At 46.7% G+C, this 11,556-nt stretch overlaps 1 protein-coding gene across 3 annotated transcripts in view; it reads right to left on the reverse strand.

Moving 5' to 3' along the window:
* The window catches only part of sema6cb (semaphorin 6Cb), a 138,602-nt gene extending 129,530 nt beyond the window's left edge, over positions 1 to 9,072 (reverse strand). For 2 of the 3 annotated variants that reach the window (XM_070965547.1, XM_070965546.1), the window contains exon 1: positions 8,871 to 9,065. The gene's annotated coding sequence lies outside the window, so the exon portion shown is untranslated. Of the gene's footprint in view, positions 1 to 8,870 lie in introns of all 3 variants that reach the window. The other variant, XM_070965545.1, reaches the window with a different exon arrangement.
* Positions 9,073 to 11,556: the final 2,484 nt, after the last annotated feature.

The following is an 11,556-nucleotide window of genomic DNA, read 5'->3' on the forward strand; positions in this document are numbered from 1 at the left end:
CAACAGATGTGCGACAACTGGCAGGCCGAGGTAACAGTTTGTTTACAACATGCATCATCGCCCTCCAGGTTTTTTACATATGTTATCTTCAGCACTGAAACAATTAACTGGCAACAGATTGGTCCATAGACATAAAATAAGTCATTAGTCATTCGTTATTCTGTGAAGATTTGATGCTTTTCTCTCATTTTCACTATTTTTTGACACAGATTAATCAAAAAATGACGTGTAAATTAGTCAAAAAACACAGCAAAATAACTCAGTTTGTGCCGCGCATTCATTTCAGGTAAAATAGGAAAACATTTGAAATATCCAATATAAATATATATCAACGCTGAACCGTTCAAGACAGGCTCATGATGCGTCTATGAAGAGCCAATTATATTTTCTCACACACACACACACACACACACACACACACACACACACACACACACACACACACACACACACACACACACACACACACACACACACACACACACACACACACACACACACACACACACACACACAGCTGCAGCAGAGAGTCAACACATGGTTAATAATCTCTCTCTATCTGTCTCAATGAGAAGAGTTCAGGGCACTGCAGGGGAGGAGGAGGTGTGTTTTACTCACCCTGGACCGCTGCCCGGTTTGGATTCATATGACACTAACTGAAACCCCCCGATAAACCCCCGCGCTCTCCCCCCAAAGGCCGGTTTAAAAATAGCCTCGATTCGATGGAAACAAGCCCGGAGTTCTGAGAAACGGTGGAAAATGACCAAGCTAAGTGTAGGCGAGCAGACTTATCTTCCACCGCATCCAAGCCAAACGCTCACTGCACATATGGTGACCACTAAAATATATACAAATAATAGTGTGAGCCTTAAAGTATAGATTTTAAACAGCCGGCATCCACTGGAGCTCTTTCCACACACAGACGCAGCGATTCAGCTTAAATCTTAAAGCGCTGCATGATCTAAATTTAACACCTTCCAGATGTAAGCACAAAGGTATGCAGATCGGGGTTTGCTGAAAATCAACGACAAGTCCTATCTGCAGAGCGCAGGGTGGGCGCGGGCACAAGGAGTCGGATCAAGAGCCCGAGGGGGGAGGGGGAGAGCTGGGAGTCCAACCTGAGCTTCATAAACCATCAATGAACCTTTCACCTGAAATCCGCGGAGTTTAACTTCTCGCCGTCCCTTCAAAGTGTCGGCCGGCTCTTCAAGGAACGAGGTCAAACAGTCCGGCTATCTTTAGAGAGTTTGTAAATTAGATGCAGCTCAGCCCCCCCACCCCCCACCCCCCCACTGAAGGCACGCACGTCCCGTTACACTAAAGAGAGGAGAGCCTTCTCTGAACGCTTAAACGAATTAAATACGTGCACACCTGTCACCTCTGAGCGCGTGCAGAGCGGGGGCGGGTTACGATGGGGCATCGCGGCGTGAAGGCAGCAACTTTGGATGAAGAGGACAGGAAAAAAAAAAATGGCGGGGCTTATCTTAGGTTTTTAATTTCCTGCTTCATTTCACGTTTCAGGACCATAAAAATTCTCATTTCGAAAAACTGCAATAAGCAACAATGAGACACGATCATAACTCAGAATTACTTCTATAGTATCTGAGCGGCGGACCCCCTCCCTCCTGCAGTCAGCCTAATTGCTTTAGCCAAGATGTGACAAGCCAGACAATTGCTGTGTGAGGATTTTCAAAAAAGAAAGTCCGATCAGATTTTCAGCCTGTGCCAAAAACTCTCCACCCACAGTGCTTTGCATCAGCTTGTGTTGTGTAAATCTGCTCTGTGGCGTCAGCCAAGGACGTGTTTCCAACGTCAACGCTGCAGAGCGTCTGTCAAACATGATGATCAAGACAGGGCTGCAGCAGGTGATTGATCCATCAATCACTGGACTGATCGGTCAATCTATAAAGCTATGAATTCCTGTAGATCGACTGCTCGATGAAATCAACCGATTGTTTCATCTTTATGTCAATCGAAATGTAATTATCAGACAGCACTTAGCTCTAGAAACCCGTCATCCGCCGGTTTCACTGACAAACAATCGATCAGAAAGTAGCTGACACATCAATTAATAATGAGAATAATCATGACTCGCAGCGCCGACTCGGTCGCTCGGCGTCACGTTCACACCACCTTCAGTCTCCACAGACAGCCCTCACAAGATTACCTGCTTTAAAACCACATAAAAAAGTTTTCTTATCTTAAAATTGCACAAAGCGGGAGCTTAGGCGCGCAGCCGACTCCTGAATCGAACCTGAATTAAAACAGTCTGACGGAGAAGTTGGTCCAAGCCGCCGCCCGCGTTTAAACAACAGACTAACGAACAGCCTGAAAACACACTCGAGCCAAAATAGACATGGCTGACGGCGAATTCTCAGGCGTCAACAGCCAACTTGAATCAAGCCAACCTGCTTCTCCATCATGCCTGGTTCACTTATTTTCTCCCAGTTTCATCACTCCATCACTTGTGAGATTCCAGCGTGTCACCGAAGGCAGGATATGTGTTGCCTTCAGAGTACTCAGATCTTTTCCTTTCAAAGCAGCGATACCACGATGTAAAAATACTCTCAGACTCACAACGAAAAGTCCTGCATTCACAATCTTACTTGAGCAAAACAAAATACCACTGAAAGCTCCAAAAGGAAAGGACCATTTTAGAAGAACATATATGACATTGCTGGACTGTAATGATTATGATGAATCAATAATAATCTGAATCTGCAAAGGAGCCTCCAAAATACTGTGGAGTACTAGTACTACTACCTCAAATCTGTGCAGTACTTGTGTAAATGCACTTAGTTACATTCCACCTCTTGCTGTTTTATTGATATGTGACGTTTTTGCTTGCGGCGCTCGTTCACCACGTCAGAGCGAGGTGGCGAGAGGACGACTGCTCGGTCCCTCCTGGGAAATAACCTCTGGCACAAAGATGGATGGTTACATTTCCTGCAGCAACAACAGCCGTTTGTTTGGGGGAAACGGGAGAGTAACTGGGCTGTTAGTACGAGCTGTGATAGCCACCACGGCTGAGCAGGCGAAGGAAATAACTCCACTAACAGAAAGGAAAACTTCACAAATTGAAAATCCAAAGAAAAGGACGTGACGGCGCCGCCCACACCACTTGATTGATAGCCAATCTCAAGGAAACGAAGCACCCACATCAGCAAGCACTGCTGCAGCAGAGGTGGGCAACACGCACCGATGTGTGCTGTGATGGAGCACGAGCGGCGTGCATTTTATGGAAATGCAGCTCACAATTATAGATAAGAGCAAGACGAACAAAGAGATAATAGAAAACAAATCAAAGCACTTAATCACACTGATGGCAAAGTGCTGATGTGCAAACGACGAGCCGACGCGATCTGCGGCGGTCGTTCGTCATAATTAAAATCAAACAAGCTTGAAATCAAAATGCGACGGATGCACCTTACAGCTGCGCTCAGGTGAGGAGTCCGCTGTCAAAGACGGGCGAGCAAACAAAGAAATCACGGCTGCCTCTTCCGCTCCGAGCGGAAAAGCAGACCCGCCCAGGTGCATGCTGGTCTTTTACCTGTTGATGTACATGAACATGAGGCGCCTGCAGAGCTGTCGGCAGAAGACACAGTGATTAGCGCTGGACGCTAAAGACTGTATTAATCGTACTGATCATGCGTTATGATAGCAGGTATTTGTTTGTTGTACTAGAAGTTTAAAGTAGAAATAGGCTCTGTTTACAAGTAAATACCAAATATTAGAAATACAGCTGAAGAACACAAAGCTTGTGTCAGACTGCTGCACCTGAAACACACCTGTGTTCATCACCTGTAGTGAATCACAGGGCGTTTCCTCCCAAAGCTAAAACCAGTTTACACATTTAGCTTCATCCTGTTAGCATCATTCACGGTTTTTCCTGCATCCTCATCTGACCGACCCCCCCGCCCAGCTGCAGTACCTCCAATACAAGCCGTTATCTCTGTCCAGGTAACGACTCAGGACAAGTCGGGTAAAATTAATTAACTAAAATCAATTTATCGAGTTCACATGTGATGTAAACTAGCCTGATGCTAAGCTTTGCAATCAGTTTCAGTAAATTCCTGTTTTATTTCAGTTAAGGATTCAGAAAATCTCTGAAGATGATTAAATATTTTAATTTTTCCTGCTGAAAACACAAACTTTGGTGTTAGCTTTTCATTCCTACCAGCGAGCAGGACAGGAGACGGGGAAGAAGTCAGGGGGGTGATCTGCTCCTCTTTCAGCCTGGCTGGCTAATCAATGATGCGGGAGGCCTGCCCTCATTATGAAATGATTAAGAGATCATTTGGAGCAACAAACCAATGTACTTCCACCATCCATCGCCCCCCCGCAGCCCACCCAACTCAGAGTTCAACAATCAATAACTGGTACGTATGGCCGGACGCTATTTACAGCGACACTCATCCTTATTTCAGCGGCTTCCTCCCATTAAGCACAGACCAGAGGAGAATCGAAGTGGATTTCGAGGGGAGGTGGCGAGAGAAAGTGCTGTGATGTCTGTATTATCTTAATCTTTTAGGAGTTAATATTATGCCACAGAGCGCTAAGGTTTTTAAAATAAACAGGATTGTGGGGATTGTGGGTGACGCAGCTGAATGGGACTTTTGGAGGATCTTTGCGCTTAGTCATCAGCTAATAATCCTTTAAAACGGTGAAAATCCACGCACATATGAAGCCGCATTAGCTACTTCCTCACATGAAATATGCATGAAAAAATGACAAGGATTCGTTTTTGGATGATTCATATTCTTCCCTTTCGAGAGAGATCCTTTTTGTTGTGCATGCAGCTTCCAAGCCGCCCTGTGGGTAGCATGCGCAGCCAACGAGTGTGTGTGTGTGTGTGTGTGTGTGTGTCTATGACGCTACAGAGCGAGCAGCTACCCTCTTCTTCATCACACAGGAGTGACGGAGACGAGGAGCATGAATCCACAAGTATTATGAGCAGAAACATGGCTTTGCATGAAACAAAGGAGTGAAAACATGCAGCAGCTGAGGTTTCCAACAAAGATTCCTTCATGAGACAGAAGACCCTCTGCGGCCAAAATATATAAATCTGAGGCAATTTGCTGACATCGAGAGCTACAGGTTATATTTCTCCCTCTAATTGCTGGACTCCATCCACCGCGCTTCATGAGGCGTAGCCGGGCAGCCATGCGGCGTTCCTGCTGCGCCGCTTGTGGCCGAGGCGGGTTGGCGAGCGGGGCCCAGGCCCGTGTTCGACAAGGGGTTAACGTTTCTGAAGAGCGGCTCGACAAAACCACAGGAAGACAGCCAGTCTGGACGGACGGGCCGAGGCCTGTCACTTGTCCAGCTTGTGGTCTGCCGCCTCCCGCCATCTTTTCCTTCTTCTCCCTCTCCTTCCCTCTAGCCTTTCACTGAACTCAAAGCTTTTCCTCCCAAAATTTACACACTCATCAGCTCGGCTATAATTTCCAGGCCTGCGCTAACCACACCGGGACCACAGGAGGGAAGCCGCCGCACGCCTGTTTTTGGGATCAGAGGTAATTCAAAGCCTGCCAAGGGTTCAAGCGTAATAGCCGATGATTGGACTAATGGGAGAAAAGGTTGTCAGCGCTGAAAACATCCACTGTGCTCACCTTTACCTCCAGAAGGCTGCAACAATAACAGGGGAACAGATGTAAGTAAATTGGCAGTATAACTTTATGTCTGTGCCACGGGCAATCTGTAAATTAACTTTAAATGCAATTTAGGCAAATTTACCTCGGAGGTACTGTGCACGAATCAGCAGAAATACAAGGGAAAACTTTTCTTCCGAGCACATTAAAGAAGTTATTTCTGCTCAGCTGGAAGAGCGACTGAAGACTGTTGAGAAAAAAAAAAAACATCCAGTCAGGACAGTGATGGAGGACCCACTTCAGCCGCGCTGCACAAGGCGAGGGCCGAGTCCGCCTGCTGCTCTTAACCTGAGCGTTTGTAACGCTTGGCGCTACATGTTAATGTGATTTCTTGCTAGCTGTGGCCAAACAGGCCCAGACCTGGAGGCCAAGGCCCGGTGGTCTCAGCAGATAGCCTGGACCGGCCGGTGCTGTGTCAGCCCTGGATTATGGATGACAAGGAGCCTGCGGGGCTGACAGGTAATAATTCACTCCCCAGGGGTCCCACACCCTTCACTGGACACACCACAACCAGGCGGGGAAGGCTGGGGGCGGAGGGGAGGGACGCGGTCTTGGAGCTCACATCCTCATAACCCGCCCGCTTCCCCTTTTTTCACGATCCACTTCAAGAAACCGGGTTCTTATTGGCTGCCCAGTTGCCACGGGTAACCAGCCATTATCACAATGAAATATGAGGTGTCGCAGACCGGTGCCTCGCTCAGGTGCAGGGCCAAACAAAGTCCCATATGTCGCGGATGAGGGGCTGAGATTAACTGTTGCTTCCTGAAGCACGGCGCTGCACCGGCCGTTCTTCAGACGTCGCCGCCATGCGCTCGAGGTCTGAGACACTTCAGACGAATCGCTGCTGTCGAGGTGCCACAACAATAGCCCAAAACATATTACCCAACGCCGTCAAGTTCCACTGAGCCTGAAATGGGGGAAATGACCGTGAGTGTTGCAATTGAGCCACTTCAAGTTCGCCTGTATGTATCGTGTCTTTGTGTTTCCCACCGAAATTCAGCTTTTTCCTTCTCCAAACTGCAGAAAAACTGTGTGTATATGAGTGTGTGCGTGACTGTTGCTATGTTCTGATATTGAGCACTTTATCTCAATGATGTAAATGGAAATAGGCCTGCTGAATGTCCCCCAAGGGCCACAGTCCTCAGCCCCTGGTTAGGAGCCTATTTCAACCATCATTACCCTGAGGACCCATTAGGAAGATGCCATCTGCACACGCGGGGCCCCTCCGCCGAGGCCTCTTGTCATTTCACACTAAAAGCAAGTGCCGAAATGGAAATCGGAAATAAAATTACAAACTGGGCTAAATGCACCATTAACCATGCTAACTGAGCGACGGGCCTATCAGGGCCTGAAAATGAGAGCTGGACGAAGAGCGAGCAATTTTCAGCGGTGACGAGGAAATGAATGCTCTGCTGGTGCTTTGCACTCGCACGCATTTAGGACTGTAACTCAGCCGTCAGCAGAATGTGACTTTCCTAATGGTGCTGAGTAAAAACAACAGAGAGGAGTTGACTGTTTGTGAGCTGGGAGACCGCCACAAACGGGGGCTGAATATAGATTTGTGTGCACTATATATAGTGTAAGTGGGAGTGCAGGCAGACACGGTGGTGAGCATCAGTCTCAGACACAGGAGCATCTCTCCTGCAGGGCAGCAGCACCTCTCCTTGTCAGCAGACCGGTGACATGTCAAATAAAATAACCTGAAACCACATTGCAATGTCCTCTGAGCGGCGCAGAGTGCTAAGTCACTGTACAACCGCGGTAGGAAACCGCAAGCCATCAGCGGCCTCCCCGTCCTGTGAGATCACTGCAGCAGCTGAGACGTGCAGGGACGAGGAGGAAAAGAGGAGGGAAAAATCACAAGACCCGACCACACAGCCTCCACTTAAAACATCTGACTGGAACGAGGAGTGCATGATGTTTTCTCCACAACAGCCGAGACGAGAAGCACATTTTGAACGAGCCCAGAGCTGCTGTTCGACCGACACGACGCAAGCTTTACACTGAAGGTTAATTTTTAAAATGCCTGCAAAACTTTTGCAAGGTTAGGGACAGACGAGAGCAGAGTAAAAAGGTCTAACACGCCCTGGAGTCATGCACGGTATTGCCTTGCAACAGGCCAAGATCGAAAAAGTAGCGCGGCGCGTCTCTGTTTGTGCATAGAGGAGATTTATTTATTGTTGAAATGTTCTTAGCCTCAACTGAAACTGAACACCCACTGAGGGGCGATGAGAGGGCTAATGCACAACAGGCTGAGACAAATCATGGTCCCACTCCAGCAGAGGATGACTGAAGAGCAGCTCCGAGCACCTATTCCAACATAAATAACCACCGGCGGCTCCTGGGGACCTTATGGGAGAAAAACACAGCTTTCTAATCTCTTTGTGCATCGGCTGCTGCTGCTGCTGCTGGAAGCCTGCGTGCAAAGGCACAAACCTGTTAGAACAATGAGCTCATCGTTTTCCCTCCGAGTTTGGCATCAACACCAAACTGCGGATGAAGTAAGCATTATTTAGCAGGTAAAATCCACGCCAAGTGAAGGGGCCAGTGCGTCCGTGACGTCCAACGCGCACGCAAAAGCCGTTTTCTCCTCCAGGCACTCGCGGGATCAATTTGATTTCATGTCATCTGCTGGTGAAAGAATTGCTTTCCTTCGCACACACGGGTCTTGGCTGAGTAGATGTGGCCTGTTTCCGTTGGAAAATAAACCAGGCTATCCAAATTCAATTAGCGTCTCGGGGCAGGACGCCACTCAAACAGACGCGTTATCAGCCGCTAATGCGCGATAAGTTGCGGAGGACTCTTGAAGCAAGTCAACAGAGAGCGGAAACATGATTTGAGTGCTGTAGGCTTGAGGTTTGGATTTACACAAAGCACATTAAAACATGCGAATTCGCGTCCAAACCCGGGCGCAGCGCGGAGGACAGCAGCGGCAGCAGCTTGCTAAATCAGTGTAACGTTCACGTTCAGCCGAGGAGAAGGAAAACAAGCGGCTTCTCCGGACCGCAAACGCAACTTGGGCAGAGTGAAGGAACAGTTCGGGCTTATTAAAATGTTGTTTTAAGGGGATTTAAATTAACGGAGAGGTCTGAAGGGCCTTCACGCGGTGAAATAAGCTCTCCGCCGTGGCAAACTTGGAGCATCAGACTCCTAATGAGCAAAGTAAGCGCAGCTGCAGCAGCATCGTTAAAGTCCTCAACTAGCGAGCGAGCCGCTTCTTACCTTTTTGTTTCCTTCGTGGGTCCAGTGTGAAAAAATAACCGTCGTTTTCTCTCAGAGCGGACACCGTAGCACACACGAAGCGGTGAAGAGGGCAGAGTTGTTAGTTTAAGCTAGTTTTCTTCGTCAAACGGTTAGTAATCCCAGAGCGCCAGGGCAGCGAAAAGGCGCCCCTCACTACTGTGACAGACTGGAGCTAGACTGAAATCACAACACTTCGGCAGCCGCTCAAGCCACGCCCCCGCGCGGGAGTGTGACAGGCGTTTCGTCCAATCGTGGAGCGATGTTCGGATCATGTCATTTCCGATTGGTTAATTCTCGGGTTTTTGCGTTGCGCCCCGCCCCGCTCGGCTCACTTTTCTCCCAGATGTTGAACGCCAGAATATCGGGGCGCGTGTACCTGTAGCCAGCCAATCAGAGCGCAGAACAGGGGATTTAAATACACATAGTTCGACTTTATTGGAGGAGCTACTTAAAAGTACATTAACCACATAATTCTTGTGCAAATTATATCTATTACCATATCATTAAGTGTGTGGTATCATTTATTTGCATACTAATACATATATATTTTTTCACTTTCAGTTCAGTACTCAGTACATGGAATTACAAAAACTGCACTTTAAAGTAATTTATACAAGTAAATTTATAAATCTGGCTATATCATATATTTTGAGCTGCAATTTCTGTATGAAGGGGGCTGTACAAATAAAGATTTTATTAATAATATTATTAATATCAAGCTTTTAGAAGTCCAACTAAGTGTTATTTTCATGCTTATTTCATCAGTGAAGTTAGCATTGTTTGACAGTATTGATTAAATGACGCACCGTACTGTGTTAAGTGCCGCTCTAATTGTGACACTACACACAACAATACGAACTGTACAAATGAATACACATAACGCACACATTAACTGTCTATTTCATGGAAATCATGCTCCTGTAAGAAGCTGCTGTGTACTCAGCTGCTGTGACCTACGATGACAAAATGTACGAGCCACAGTCAATCGGCCAGTGATGGGGCTGTACAGTACAGTACGCTCCCAGAAACACTAATAAGACACCTGTGCAGAGATGGCAGTGCTGAAAGATTTGGTCTGACTCTGCATCAGCCTTTGATGGTAATCTAATAGATGGCCGTGGACTCACTGACTCATTCATTCTTCATCTATTGCATTTCCATTTCAGTCAGTCTTTCTTGTCAAAATGCTCCTAAGTTATAAAAAAAAAGGGGGGGGGGGGGGGGGGCAGCAGTTCAAGCGGCTCCTGCAGCAATTGTCTGCACTGGTTATGATACATATACTGTTAGCCACTTTGGTAGTCAGATAAATAAGATGGCCTCCTTTTCAGGTCATGCTTGTTCATTAAATTCCTCTTTGGCCTCAAGCCGCAGGAAAATGGTTGTGAGTTTTGGTCGGCTCTGACTCAACACTAGTAGATTTACTCCATTCATTTCTCTTGGCAGCGCGAGGCTGCCTGTTGTGGTGAGGCTCTTTTGAGGGGAGGGAGAGGACACAAGCTTAGCGTGCCATGATTCGCGTGGACTTGCTAAATCTTTGGCTAGCCTCAATTCACCACAATATTTTGCCAGTAAGGGTTTTGGCAGTAAAGTGGCTTGATATATTGACAAGCTGTTCTCCTTTTGAGTTTTCATAATTTTCTTCCTTTTCTTCAGAGGAACAGAGCTGTGGCTGCATCCTGAATACAAATACCATAAGAGCCTGGGGGCCGGGCGCTTGTAGACCTCCACATGTGAACAATACGCACGAAGCTACTCTGATAAAGTGACGGCTGGGTTGACTGTTATTGCCGTTATTAAGGAATAATTTATGGGAAATACGTATATTTGCTTTCCTGCCATGAGTTTGATTTATACCACTCGAATATGAAGCTACAGGCAGAAGACGGTTAACTTAGTTAAACATTATGATTGGAGATGGGGGGAAACAGTTAGCCTGGTTCAGTTCCACCTAGCAGCACCTCTAATGTTCAATGGCTGACATGTTACATCTTGTAAGTTTGTTTTGTATAAAAGTTTAAAAAAAAAAAATGGTTTTATAGGGGTTAGAGGTCTTTATACTAAGCTAACTGCCTGCTGGCTGTAGCTTCAAATAAACTATACAGACAATCTTCTCATCTAACTGCCTGCAGGAAAGGGAATGTGCATATTTACTGAGATGCCATCTAGTGGTGAGGTTGCAGACGGCAACAAACCCAATACTGGAGGAGAAACTACAATGGCCACAAAAACATGAGCTGCTTTTTGAAGCCAGTGTTTCTCTCCTCTGGGCTGCTGTAGAAACATGGCGGAGCAATATGGCGGAATCTGTGGAAGAGGACGATCAGGTGATTATACACTAAGCAAACATAACTATGAATATTACATTAGATTTCTGAATATTCTGCCAGTGAATCCGTCTAAATCTTACACAATGGTCCCTTCATGTTTCACCTAATCAACTCCATTTATTTTTCTAAATACATGTTATTTTGTGATGAAGATTTGACTCTATTTTGTGACTGTCAGCATACGAAGGGGAGTGAACTCGCTTCCTCTTATCTCACAAAACCACACATCCAACAAAAACAATAGAGGTGTGGAAAAATTTGAACACAATAATTGGTTCGAAAAGGGCAGCAATGCCGTGGGCTTTGATCATCATTCACACCGCTGCTCGCCTGTTTGC

The sequence above is a fragment of the Chaetodon trifascialis genome, chromosome 7 (assembly GCF_039877785.1).
Source record: "Chaetodon trifascialis isolate fChaTrf1 chromosome 7, fChaTrf1.hap1, whole genome shotgun sequence".
NCBI lineage: Eukaryota > Metazoa > Chordata > Actinopteri > Chaetodontiformes > Chaetodontidae > Chaetodon > Chaetodon trifascialis.